The sequence below is a fragment of the Amblyomma mixtum genome, chromosome 10 (assembly GCF_055824585.1).
Source record: "Amblyomma mixtum isolate Tamu chromosome 10, ASM5582458v1, whole genome shotgun sequence".
Classification (NCBI taxonomy): Eukaryota; Metazoa; Arthropoda; class Arachnida; order Ixodida; family Ixodidae; genus Amblyomma; species Amblyomma mixtum.
The window spans coordinates 38,282,561-38,295,999 of record NC_143021.1 but is presented as its reverse complement, the minus strand read 5'-3'; the positions used below and the strand labels follow the sequence as shown (position 1 = coordinate 38,295,999).

At 48.1% G+C, this 13,439-nt stretch overlaps 1 long non-coding RNA gene across 1 annotated transcript; it reads right to left on the bottom strand.

The window, feature by feature from the left end:
- Positions 1 to 11,533: 11,533 nt before the first annotated feature.
- LOC149325613 (uncharacterized) lies at positions 11,534 to 12,922 on the bottom strand. The gene is made up of 2 exons (XR_016286159.1): positions 12,811 to 12,922; positions 11,534 to 11,905 (listed from the first exon to the last, which is right to left on the bottom strand). It is a non-coding gene; the product is annotated as an uncharacterized LOC149325613 (long non-coding RNA).
- Positions 12,923 to 13,439: the final 517 nt, after the last annotated feature.

The window sequence follows — 13,439 nt, the reverse complement described above, 5'->3', positions numbered from 1 at the left end:
CATGATATTACACTCACTAACGACTTTCACGAAGCGGTTACTGACCATGAATGCGCAGAAATATTTAATAACGCATTTGCATCTGTTTTCACGAGTGAATTTGACATGCCTTCACAGTTACCATCGCTCAACACAGAAGCCATCATGCCAGCTATCACATTTTCGCAGATGGTATCGCTTCCATAATTGATAACATGAAACTCTCATCATCAGCTGGTATGGACATGATTAATACAAAACTGCTTAAAAATGTGAAATCAACATGTGCAGCCTACTTATCTTTGATTTTTTCGCAATCGCTCTCTTCAGGCATCATTCCAGATGACTGGAAAACGGGGAAGGTCGTTCCAGTCCACAAATCAGGTAACAGAGACTCCCCGATGAATTATCGCCCCATTTCATTAACTAGCGTACCCTGCAAAATCATGGAACATGTCATCTACTCTCAAATTATAAATCTCTTAGATTCAAATGATTTCTTCCATTCTTCACAACATGGGTTTCGTAAGGGCCTCTCTTGTGAAACCCAATATAGTTGTTCCTTCACGACTTGCACACTTAATCTTGACCGTAACAAACAGGCATCAGTCTGTTCAACAAACAGACTGATGCCATATTTCTAGATTTTGCGAAAGCTTTTGATAAAATTCCCCACCGTCGTTTATTAGTAAAACTTGCACAGCTGAACTTACATCCTAACATACTACAGTGGATTGAGCAGTTTCTCACTAATCGTTCTCAATCAGTGTTTGCTAACGGCCACCTGTCTAACAGCCTCCCGGTTACATCAGGCGTTCCGCAAGGATCTGTACTCGGTCCATTACTCTTTTTAATATATATTAATGATTTACCTGACCACGTTTCCTGCAGTATTCGAATGTTTGCTGACGACTGTGTTAGTTACCGCACTTTTAATAACTCGTGATCAACTTGGTCTTCAAACCGATCTTAACAGCGTACTTAATTGGTGTAACAACTGGCTCATGTCCCTAAATCCTAATAAATGCAAACTCTTATCCTTCTCTCGTCGCCATAGCCCGCATCGCTTCCAATATTCCATTTCTAACACCTCGATTGATTCAGTATCATCTTATAAGTATCTAGGAGTTACCTTGTCTTGTGATTTATCTTGGCGCACCCATATTGCAACATCATTGCAGCATCGAATAAAACACTTGGTTTTCTCAAGCGCCATCTCCGCCTTGCCCCTCAACACGTAAAATTACTCGCATATAAATCGCTCATCAGACCAAAATTAGAATATGCCTCTGCCATATGGTGCCCGCACCAAACTTATTCAATTAATGCATTAGAAGCTGTCCAAAACCGTGCCACTCGATTCATCCACTGTTCATACTCATATGACGTCAGCATTTCTTCATTGAAAGCATTATAAGGACTACCGCTCCTTTCGTTCCGTCGTCGCATTTCAAGTCTCACCCTTTATCACAAATTATTTCATTCTTCCCTCAATCGGCCACCGTACATCACAGCTGCCGCACGCATATCTCACCGCACCAGTCATCCCCTACAAGTTGCCCGGCCGCCATCGCATACTGCCACGTTTTCTGCTTCATTTTCCTTTCGAGCAGCAACGGACTGGAACGGCCTACCCCGTGACATCGTCAACATCGTTTCATCCTCTACTTTTCAAGAACATGTAACCGATCACCGTCAGTGCTAAATAATATTCGCTGTTTTGTTTGCTCATTTCATTAAAATCCCACCCCTTATGTAATACCCCCGACACAAGGGGGGGGGGGGGGGGGGGGTAAATAAACTGAACTGCACCTGCCTCCCTGTCCTCAACTTCAGCCCTCAGGTACTTCCCGCCGGCATTGCACAGTTTCTGCCCTGACCCAACGACTGCCGCCTCCAACGTCCCTACATCGCAGCCCTCTCGTGCGGATCCTATTTCCAGGTTGATCGCGGCCGATCTGCCCTCTGCTGATTCCACCGCTCTTCACAGCCTCTTGTCCTCCTACAGTGATATTTTTGACTTTGGGGACCGTCCATTGGATCAAACCTCTGTTGTCTCCCACCGCATTGACACCGGCGAGGCCCGCCCTATTCACAGACGGCCCTATAGGGTCTCTCTCTCTGAGCGCCGTGTTATTCAGACAGAGGTGGACAAGATGTTAGCCCGCAACATCATCGAGCCTTCGAGTAGTCCTTGGGCGTCCCCTGTCGTGCTTGTTAAAAAGAAAGATCAAACCTGGCGATTCTGCGTCGATTACCGCCATCTGAATGCCGTCTCAAAGAAAGACGTCTACCCTCTACCTCGAGGTGACGACGCTCTCGACTGGTGGTGGTGGTGAAAACTTTTATTTTGGGAAAAAGAGTTTGTGAGCCACAGAGTGGCCCCGCTACATGGTCGGCGTCCCTAGTCCGGGACACCGCACGACGAGGCCCCGTCTCGGCGCCAGCTACTTTTCCTCCATCGATCTTCGCTCAGGGTACTGGCAGATCGCTGTCTAGGAACGGGATCGTGAGAAAACCGCCTTTGTCACCCCGGACGGCCTGTACCAATTTAAAGTCATGCCTTTCGGCCTGTGCAATGCCCCTGCGACCTTCGAGCGCATGATGGACTCTCTCTTGCGCGGTTTTAAATGGACGACATGCCTCCGCTACTTAGATGACGTGATCGTTTTTTCGTCCACATTCCAAAGCCACCTGCATCGCCTTTCAGCCATCCTTGCCGTGTTCCGCCGCGATGGTCTTCAGCTGAACTCGCAGAAATGTACCTTCGGCCGCCGTCAGCTCAAGGTCCTTGGCCACTTGGTCGATTCTGCTGAGATCCAACCCGACCCCGACGAAGTCCGCTCCGTGCGTTCGTTTCCTACTTCGCGCTCCTCCGGTGATGTGCGCAGTTTCCTCGGGCTCTGTTCCTATTTCCGCCGGTTCATCCAGAACTTTGCGGAAATAGCCCGCCCTCTTACCACGCTCCTCAAGAAGGACATCCCGTTCTCTTGGGGACCCCCCCAGGCTGACGCCTTCAGAGCCCTTATCAGTGCCCTCATGGCTCCACCTGTGTTGGCGCACTTCGATCCTTCAGCCCCTACGGACCTTCGGACCGATGCGAGCGGCCATGGCATTGGTGCCCTACTTGCTCAGCAGCAACGCAACCAGCTTCGCGTCATTGCGTACGCCAGCCGTCTCCTTTCCGTGTCAGAGCGCAACAATTCTATCACCGAGCGAGAATGCCTCGCCCTGGTTTGGGCTATTGCAAAATTTCGCCCTTACTTGTTTGGGCGCCCTTTCTCTGTTATAACGGATCACCACGCCTTATGCTGGCTTTCTTCGCTCAAAGACCCTACTGGCCGGCTGGGGCGCTGGGCTCTCCGCCTTTAAGAGTACACATTTTGTGTCGTCCACAAGTCCGGCCGCTTGCTCCAGGACGCGGATTGCTTGTCCCGTTACCCTGTCGATCCGCCTTCTGCCCACGAATGCGAGGCTGACGCCTGCGTTTTATCCATCTCGGCCTTCCGCAACATTGCGCAAGAACAGCGCTTGGATTCTTCGCTACGTTCCCTCATCGACCGCCTCACTGCCAACCGCTTTGATGCTTCCCTCGCCCCGTTTGTGCTCCATGAGAACGTCCTCTACCGGCGCAACATGCGGCCTGACGGCGCTGACCTCTTGCTCGTGGTCCCTCAACACCCGCGCAGCAGCATCCTTGAGCAGAGTTAAAATGTCCCTCTTGATCTCGTAGAGGGAAATTGAGTTGATGATAATTTAGAAGAACTTTTTGTTGGGCTAGATGGTGCATATTGTAAGAAAAGAACAGTAGCGTAACCAAGACGAACACAAGAGAGGACCACACAGGACTAGCGCTAAACTTCATATAACTTTATTCACTAACAGCGCAGCAAATATAAGGAAAACCAGGACACGTGCAGAGAGATACCAGTTAGCGCTAGTCCTGTGTGGTCCTCTCTTGTGTTCGTCTTGGTTGCGCTACTGTTCTTTTCTTGATGATAATTGTTGTAGGGTTATTGACGTCTTGCAGATTCGAGTTGCTCAATCACATTGCCAGACGACACTTCTAGAGAGGTTAACTTTTTATACCAATTAAATGCACAAAGGAAGATACAAGCAAGGAGAAAACATATTTACACTTGACTGGCTCGTAGTTCTACGTGACGAAACCAGCCCTCGGTCCTGCCGAAACAGCTGGTTTTAAACCCTATGTCCCCGCCCTCGGTGGGGAGAATAACCAGTCAGGTACTGTGCAAACATCCACCCAATAACTTATTGGGGAAAGGAAAACATTACCGATCAGCAATTTGGAAAGGATAATACAACCAATGAATGATTGGGGAAAGAAGGTAACTCATCGCGACACCGTACACATATGCCATCTTTCCACCATCACGATTTCGGATAATTATGCTTTCCTGCTGCCAGCTTCGCGAACACTCACTTTCCCAACGTCCGGTTGCCCCAAGTTCAAGGAAAGACACTTCAATCCATAAGTTCCGGATCTTCGCTCCTCATGCCTGCAGCTACCGTGGTAATATCCTGTTGACCGCGCTTCAAGCTCTCAAAGCACGCCGCTGCAGACATGGCACAAAAGCCACGCACTGTGACGCGGGTCCGCCTCGCCGTAAACACGTGCACACAGGATGCCACCTAACGACTCCGTCCATGAGAGGAGTTTGACGTTTCCCGGAATCGTCCACTATACGACGCCCCCCCCCCCCCCCCCCGTTCTCCCGCTGGGTTGACTGACCCCTTTCTGTGCGGTTGTGCGGAGGGCCCAAGAAAAAGAAAGTAATGTGCATTCCACTATCGCCAACCGGATGCGGCAAAACAAAGTGCAGCACCGCAAACTTCACTAGCAGCTTCATGACGTTCCCACGGCCGGTCATCTTGGAGTTTCCCGCACCTACGACAGCGTGCGCCGCCGCTTCTTTTGGCCCGGTCTATACCGTTCTGTCCGCCGTTATGTGGCCGCTTGCGAGCTCTGCCAACGACGGAAGACGCCCTCGGTTCTCCCTCCCGGACACCTTCAGCTAATTCCCATCCCAGTAGACCCATTTTCCCGTGTCGGCCTCGACCTGCTCGGCCCTTTTCCGGTGTCTGCTATGGGAAACAAATGGATCGCGGTCGCGACGGACTACTCGACGCGCTACGCTATACTCGAGCGATCCCAACCAGCTGCGCCAGTGATGTCTCTGACTTTCTCCTGCACGACGTCATACTCCACCACGGTGCTCCCCGTGACCTGCTCACCGATCGCGGCCGCTGCTTTCTTTCCAAAGTGGCCGCCGAACTGCTCCGCTCCTTACCCGTCCATCAATTCGCCACGGCATACCATCCGCAGACGAACTGTCTCACTGAACGTCTGAACCGTACCCTCACCAACATGATTTCCATGTACGTCTCCGACCATCACCGCGACTGGGATATTAGCCTCCCATTTGTTACATTCGCCTACAATTCTACGCATCACGATACAGCCGGTTTCTCCCCTTTTTACCTTCTCTTTGGCCGCGATCCTTTGCTGCCGTTCGACAGCGTACTGCCCGCCACCGCCTCCACGAGTCCTTACGCTCGGGACGCCATCGCTCGCGCCGACGCTGCCCCTCTGGTCACCCGCCAGCGGCTGCCGGCCTCCCAATTCACTCAGAAACGCCGTCATGACTGTCGCCGTCGTGAAGTCAACTACTCTCCTGACTCCCTTGTGTGGCTCTGGGTCCCGTCCCGCCGTGTGGGCCTGTGTGAAAAACTGCTCCCGCGGTATACAGGCCCTTATCGGGTCGTACGTCCCGTGACCGCGGTGACGTACGAGATCACCCCGCTACATCCACCGTCCCCGGCCGCTCCACCCCGCACCGACATGTGTCCCGCCTCAAACCTTACAAGTCGCCGTCTAGCTGGTCTGTGTAGTGCGCACCGGGACGGTGCTTTTTCCGCGAGGGGGGTCATGCTACGGACTCTGGGAGGACGACGAAGTGGTTTGTTACGAGGACGACGCTGAGGTGCGTGCTTGTGTGCTGTGAGACTACTCCAAGCCGTCGGTCCCTTGCGTAGCAGATTACCTCTGCTGTTTCTAGTCGCCACGTAACAATATATATATAAGAAATAAAAGTGGTCCGAGTATGCTTCCCTGTGGCACGCCGGTATGAATGGTTTGAGAAGGAGTACAAGGCGGGAGTACAAGGAGTACAGGCGGGGGACACTGGTCTTGAAAAAAAAAATTTATTAATCTAGATAAAGTAATGAAATTTTCAGGCCACATGTATTTTTGTGTGCTGATTTTAGATATGTCATTTAATTTTGTGTAAGACAATTCCTTGAGCACTTATGCAATTTTTATGCAAGTCTTTTGGAGAGAGCATATAAGAAAATTTTCTGCAGGAAACTCGCTGAAATGCATGCCATTGGTCTCTCTTGACACCAAGGAATGCAATAAGGGTAACATTATCATCCTGGCTATCATAGAACTTGAGTTACAGGGTACTGAAGCTGCCACTTCACAAACAGGAATACACACTTTTCTTCTCATTTCTGAAGCGACAACTTCAAAACTCTATAACTCAAGTTCTATGATAGCCAGGATGATAATTTTACCCTTATTGCATTCATTGGTGTCAAGAGAACCCAATGGCATGCATTTCAGCGAGTTTCCTGCAGCAAATTTTCTGCAAAACTTTTCCCAAAATACTTGCATAAAAATTGCACAAGTGCTCAAGAAATTGTTTTACACAAAATTAAATGACATATCCAGAATCAGCGCACAAAACTACATGTGGCCTGGAAATTTCATAACTGTGACTTCATTAATAAAAATTTTTTTTCAAAGACCAGGGTCCCCCCTTAACGTTATTTATTTCTACATACTGCTTTCTGTTTGTCAGTTATGACTTGAGTTGTGCATTCGGTTTTCCTCGAATGCCGTATCTATGTAGCTTTGAAAGAAGGATGTTATGATTTACCAGGTCAAACGCCTTAGAAAAATCGATGTAGATTCCTAGCACTATATGTTTCTTATTAAATGCTTCTATTATAATTTCCTTTTGTGTAAGAAGTGCTGTTTCTGTGGAACGACGTTTGCTAAAACGATGCTGATAGTCCAGGAAAAAGTTATGTCAAGAAAAATATGATGTAATTCTGATGTGCAATATTTTTCTATACCCTTGGAAAATATTGGTAGTACCGAGATAGGTCGATAGTTAGAAAAAACATTTCTATCTCCAGATTTATATATCGGAACAACTCGTGCAATCTGCATTGCCTGTGGAAATACACCTGTAGATAGAAATAAATTATATATAAAAGTGACAACGGGACAAATGATATCAAGTATGTGCTTCACAGGGAGTAGCTGCATGCCACATACATCCTCGGATTTACTATTTTTGATGGTCCTGATACAAAGCGACACCTCTGTACAATCAGTAGGAGAGAGAAAAAGAGATTGGCTGCTTACAAACTGAGACATGCACACGTCCATATCGTATGCACTATTGCCACCAGAACCGTCGCAGCGATCAGCCTGCTGTATGAAAAAACTATTTAAGGCAACAGCTAATGGGCTGCCTTTTAGTTCTTTTCCTTCATGAATAAATGTGTCAGGTATACTTGCTCGAGTGCGAGAGCTCAATAGAGAATTCAGATTTCGCCAAAGTACATCACACCGTTTTGCACTGTCACTAGAAAATATGTCTGCAAAATATTCATTTCTTGATGCGCGTAATCTAGACGCAAGCCTATTACGGTACGCCTTAAATTCAGGAAATGCTTGTATGTTCCTGTCTTTAACAAAATTTGCATATAAGGCATTTTTGTGTTTAATCATGTTCAGTAGTTCTCCAGTTAGCCAAGGTTTCCGAGCTTTTTTGGGATTTTTTAATTGTATTAACGGAAAGTGTGTCATTAGAGCTTTGAACTTCTCAATAAACTTGCCATACGCGGTGTTCTGTATCAGCCAGTCGGTCCGATAACATTGTAATGGAAAAGACGTGTGCCTGACCGGCATGTAGCGTTACCTGTTAGTACGTATGCGTTACCTGTTAGTACGTATGCAGCGTTAGTACGTATGCGATGTTGTTACTTTTCTTGTTTTTGCTTTGTGTACTTTACTGCGTAATTTTCCACCCCCCTGAGCAATGTAACGGGTGACGGGGCCACGTCAGGCAAAAAATGAATTGCCTTTTGTCCCGTCACCTCTGACAAATCGATGTCAAAATAAACTTCACTTCACTTCACTTCACTTCACCTATAAAAGGACGCTGCTGCCTCGAATAAAGAGCTTTTTGCGTTGCTGCCACAGAAGCGTCTGTCTGCTGCTTAGAACAGAACATCTGGCGACGAGGATGGGATCCGGCGCGCAGTAAACCGCCGCCGGCCAGCAGCAGTCACGAGGCTGAACCGCCTACGGTGCAAGGCGACACGGAGCCCTTGCAGCCACGATTTCATCGGCGGCCAGGAAGGCTGAACCACCTACGGTGCCAGGCGACACGGAGCCCTTGCAGCCACGATCTCATCGGCGGCCAGGAGTAACGCAAGAACGCCGGAGGAGCGCAAGAACGCCGCAGGAGCGCAGGAACGCCGCAGGAGCGCAAGAACGCAGATAAGTGAAATTTGCTCATTATGGCAGAACCTGAACATGTTCCTAAGCTCGGCAGAATGCCCGAATTCAACCCGAAAATCGACAACATACGCTCGTATTTTGAACTCTTCGAGAACTTCGTAGACATAAATGATGTCTCTGCAGACAAGAAACTGAAGTTGTTTCTGAACGTACTCGGTGCGCAAGCATACGAAGAGCTAAAGAAGATAATTGTGCCTCATTTGCCTTCTCAGAAGACTTTCGAAGAAATTAAACAGCTTCTGGAAGCTCATTTCAGCCCAGCTCATTCAATTATCGCAGAGCGTTGTAAATTTAATCGCCGAATGCAGCAAGAAAATGAAAGCGTCAAAGATTTCATCACTGAACTGAAGCATCTTGCAAGAGATTGCAATTTCGGCACGTTTTTAAATGATGCCTTAAGGGACAGGCTTGTAGCTGGTTTGCGTGACGAGAAAACACAACGGGCTCTTTTTGCACAGCCTGACTTGACGTTCGAGCTGGCGTGCCAAACGGCGCTAGATAAAGAGCTAGCGGCAAAACAGACGAAGCAAATGCATGAGTTTGACACAAAACCGTGCAGCGTCAACGTCATTCAGGGCGAACGTCGCCGTGATAAGGAAAAGAAATAGAGGACGGTTGCATGGCCAAAAGATAAACGCGAGGAAGAGCGGCGAAGTGCTTGCAAGCATTGCGGAGAGAGTCATGCGGGAGAAAAATGTTGGTATCGCAACCACACCTGCAGAAATTGTAACAAAAAAGGGCATTTGCAAGCCGTCTGCAAAAGCGGAGCCAAAACAAAAGCTGTCAGATACGTCGACACCACGGACGACGAATTCGAGGACTCGAGTTATCAGACTGTGTTCTTCTCGGGCAAAAGTTCAAGGGGCTACAGCGTCGACCTGAACATTGAAGGGAAGACTGTTTCGATGATAATTGGCACAGGTGCAGTGGTCACGATTGTACCAGAACAGTTCTATAAGCAGTGTTTCCCGTATGGTAAATGTGTGGAATCCAATGTGTCGTTGCGCACTTAAACCGGAGAAAAGCTGAAGGTAATAGACGATATGCGAAATGCGCAGCGCCATCTCTCGGCGCTCCGAGAACTAAGTCCTCCATGTTGGTACGGTACAGAAAACGAAACCGCTGCCCAGCGTTGGGTTAAAACGGCTGCGCTTCGTTTGAAAAGTAAAATGCCGATGCAGTGTTGCGCTACCATTTCCACTGTGAAAAGACACTACGATGCGTGCCAGAACTAGGTGCGTTCCAGCTTTTCGCTTTTCTATTTTGTTACTCCGTCCCAACGTTTTAGTAACACAACACGCCATGCGAGGTATCATGTGTCAGCACGCGGATCAGTGAGCAGCTTTCGCTTTCTGCGCTGATTTTTGACAAATCTCTCGAGGTGATTTGCGTTTAAATTAAGATAGGGACCACAGCCTATGTTGTCTCTGATCAAACTTAGAAGCCGCTTTCGTGCATTGATCAACTATCCGGTCGGGCGTGAATATATATAGACGCATACTTGAACAACGTAATAGACAAGGTAATTTTAGAGCGCAGCTCTTTGGCGTTCGTTCCTGGGTTTCGCGTCGTCGTCGTCGTCGGCGTTGTCGTCGGCGTCGGCCTCGTAACCAGCTCCGCCCCCCTTTCATCCGCAGCTGGGGTTGACTCACTATCGGCGTCAGCGGCATCAGTCAGTCGCTGCTATCTCTTCCCTCCTCCCTTTATCGTGTTGTCCGCGTCAGCGGCATCAGTCAGTCGCTGCTATCTCTTCCCTCCTCCCTTTATCGTGTTGTCCGCTTGCTGCGCGCGCTTCTGCCCCCATCGTTTGCCGCTGGGTGTACACGCCGCCCCCCTCCCCCCTCTTCCTGCGAGTCTCCGGTTGTCAAAGCGCCGGCTCGAACTTAATTCCTTTCTTCGCTCCTCCTCCAATGCAACCCCTGTGCGGTGGCAATCAGAGAGCCAGATCGGTGGCGGCGGATCTGTATATGTGCACCGCCCGAGCCGAAATTGCCGCTGCCGTTCGCCCTGTGCGGTGGCAATCAGAGAGCCAGATCGGTGGCGGCGGATCTCTATATGTGCACCGCCCGAGCCGAAATTGCCGCTGCCGTTCGCCACTGCGAAATTATCTGCCAGTTCTTTCTGAGCCATGAGCGAGACGACCGATGGAAGTCCTCCGTCTGCTAAAAAAAAAATTCTGTGATAGCGCATACATGTGTTGCTCGATTTCTTTGCCTCAATCTATCGAAGAGGTGAAACAGCTTATTTGCTGCGCTCAAATTTCGCATTAGGAAGTAACGTAATCGTCGGTAATTTTTTTTGAGCGGGCCAATCGCTCGCGCCGTGGCGAATTAAGTTCACTCGGAGAACCATATGCCGATTACTGCTTAGTTTGCTACCTGTTCAGTTAAGTTTTTCCCGTGTTAAATTAGCTTTAGAAGGGCGAGCAAACTCTCTGGACCATACGCATATCCCAGGCAGCACAACAACATTGGCCGAACGTCGCGCAAGTGTTGGCAAAACTTGGCACGAACATCGGTCCTACACTGGCATTTGGGCCGAGCGCTACCACTTCACACATTGGCCTTACTTTCATGCCAGTTTTGGGCCAACGCTCTGCCGATCAAGCGGCCAACGCAGTCCCGATGTTCGTTCTGCAGCATGGACCAGCAAAGGTCTCATACTGGCATCCAACTTTCAAACATTGGTAGCCAACTTTCAAACATTGGTAGCCAGCTTTTGAATAATGGTTTCCAGCTTTCGAATATTGGCATCCAGCTTTCGAATAATGGTTTCCAGCTTTCGAATAATGGTTTCCAGCTTTCGAATAATGGCATCCAGCTTTCGAACGCTGGCACATGCAATTAACCCACTCGCCAATGACCGGCACTGTGGATGGATGTACATACATACCATTCTACCTAGCAAATATTCATAAATGAGGTTGCGAAAGAATTCCAGAAAAAAGACCCGTTTATTGCTTTGAGTTACAAGAATCACGCTTCTAGCGCACACAGGATGGTTTGCGCTACCACCAGCCACCGTGGGGAGTAAAGAAAAGGGGCCCAAGAGCATGGTGGCAGAGGCTGTGGGAAAACAATTTATTTTCAAGTTTGGTGCGTGCCGATCAGGTTGGACAAAGCATCTCGGCAAGCTGCTGCGGCACGGCTAAGGCATCCATAAAGCGCTCAACGGAGCTGTCCTCCAGTGAACTGATCAGTCATATCCAAAGTAATCGTTGCACTCCACTTGCAAGGGGACTGCTGGACTGCATTCAAAGAAATTCCTCGTCCAGTTCTTGCACGATGGCCTCACGAAGCGCCAAGCCTGCAATGAGATGCATGATGTCATGGTAAGTTGAATTATGGCCATCACAGAACAAAAACAAAAATGATTAAATAACACCGAATTCTGTGAAACACAGTCATCGTGAAGACACTGGCAACATATTTTACAGGATAATTTTTAATTTATTCTTAAGAACCAGCACCACATTAGTTGCACAAAGTGGAATTTAATTTACTAAACTTCCCTTATACCAAATGGTTTAATTTAGTTTAATGCGTTGTGTCGCACTCCCAGTAAATATATTCAATGCGAGATAAGCAAATTAATGTGATATTGAAAACAGATTAATGTATTATTTTGTTTTAATATAACTCGTATCTCTAAATTGCAAGGTAATTTTTTATTCCAGTAAACATGCACAGGTTGTAGCGTCCCTTCCACACGGACGTCAAAACAACATTTTTGATTAGTTTTATTTAATGGGGTTAAAAATGCGGATGCGATTTTTGACGAAATACGCTGAACGCAAGGAACTCAGGGCACCTTTGTTTTACCTTAGTTGCTTCGCATGCATGCTATAGTTGGATTCGAAACTGCAACTTGAAAACCACACAAAAATACTAGTCTTATAGTCCAGAGTAATGCCCTTTTTCATTGCGAGAGAACTTGGGCAAAAGCTTTAACCAGTAATTGCGGATTTTCTATTGAGTCTGCAAGAGTAGAAGGCAAAAAGAAACACTACGGAAGTATTACACATATCCTTACCAACTAGTCTCCAGTGGAAAATTAATTAAGCGGTTCTGATTTCCGTCGTGCATAAGCGGTAAAGGACATATTCCCGAATGCATCCTATCTCAAGTCATATGAGTTCAAACCCGCTGTTAGCCAAAGTAGTGAATCTTTAGTGAGTTCATCTCACCAAAGACGAAAAATTAAATTCTCACCATTCGGCCACAATTCCACTGCGCACGACGTCAAGCAAGCCATTTCGCAATGAGAGTGGGTACACAGAAGTCTTCCTCGTGCTTTTTGGCTCGCTCTCTTCTCCTGCCTAAAAAATAAAGACGCATGTAGTCAAAGCAACATTTACTACAAAAACCACTTTAACTTCCAGACGTATATCAAGGTAAAAGAGTTTTAGTACTTACAAAAGATCTTGCAGGCGGTACGAACAGCGTCGGAGCTCTCCTAATATATGAGTGTGGCTTTTCGCGTGCACAGACTATGAACGGTGCTAGCTCGAGTGTGCATGCATTTTCGTCGCGTTGGTTGTGCACGTGGTTGAGCTCCGCCGTGCAGTCAAGAATGTCTTATTGTGATGAGTCGCGCGGTTCCAAGACGAGCAGTGGAGACGATGGTGTGTGTGTGTGTGGGGGGGGGGGGGGGGGGGTTGCTGGAGGGGAGAGAGTAATTTTCCTTTACACAGGTTTTGTGGTTCCGAGAAAAGTCCTCGAGCTGAAAGGTGGAGACAGGGAGGTGGAGGAGCAGCGAAGCGCGTAGCTGCGTGCGAGGGAAAACAGGTTTGAGAAAGTGACAACCAAAAAGAAAAAATAGCGCTTCGCGGGGTGGGGGT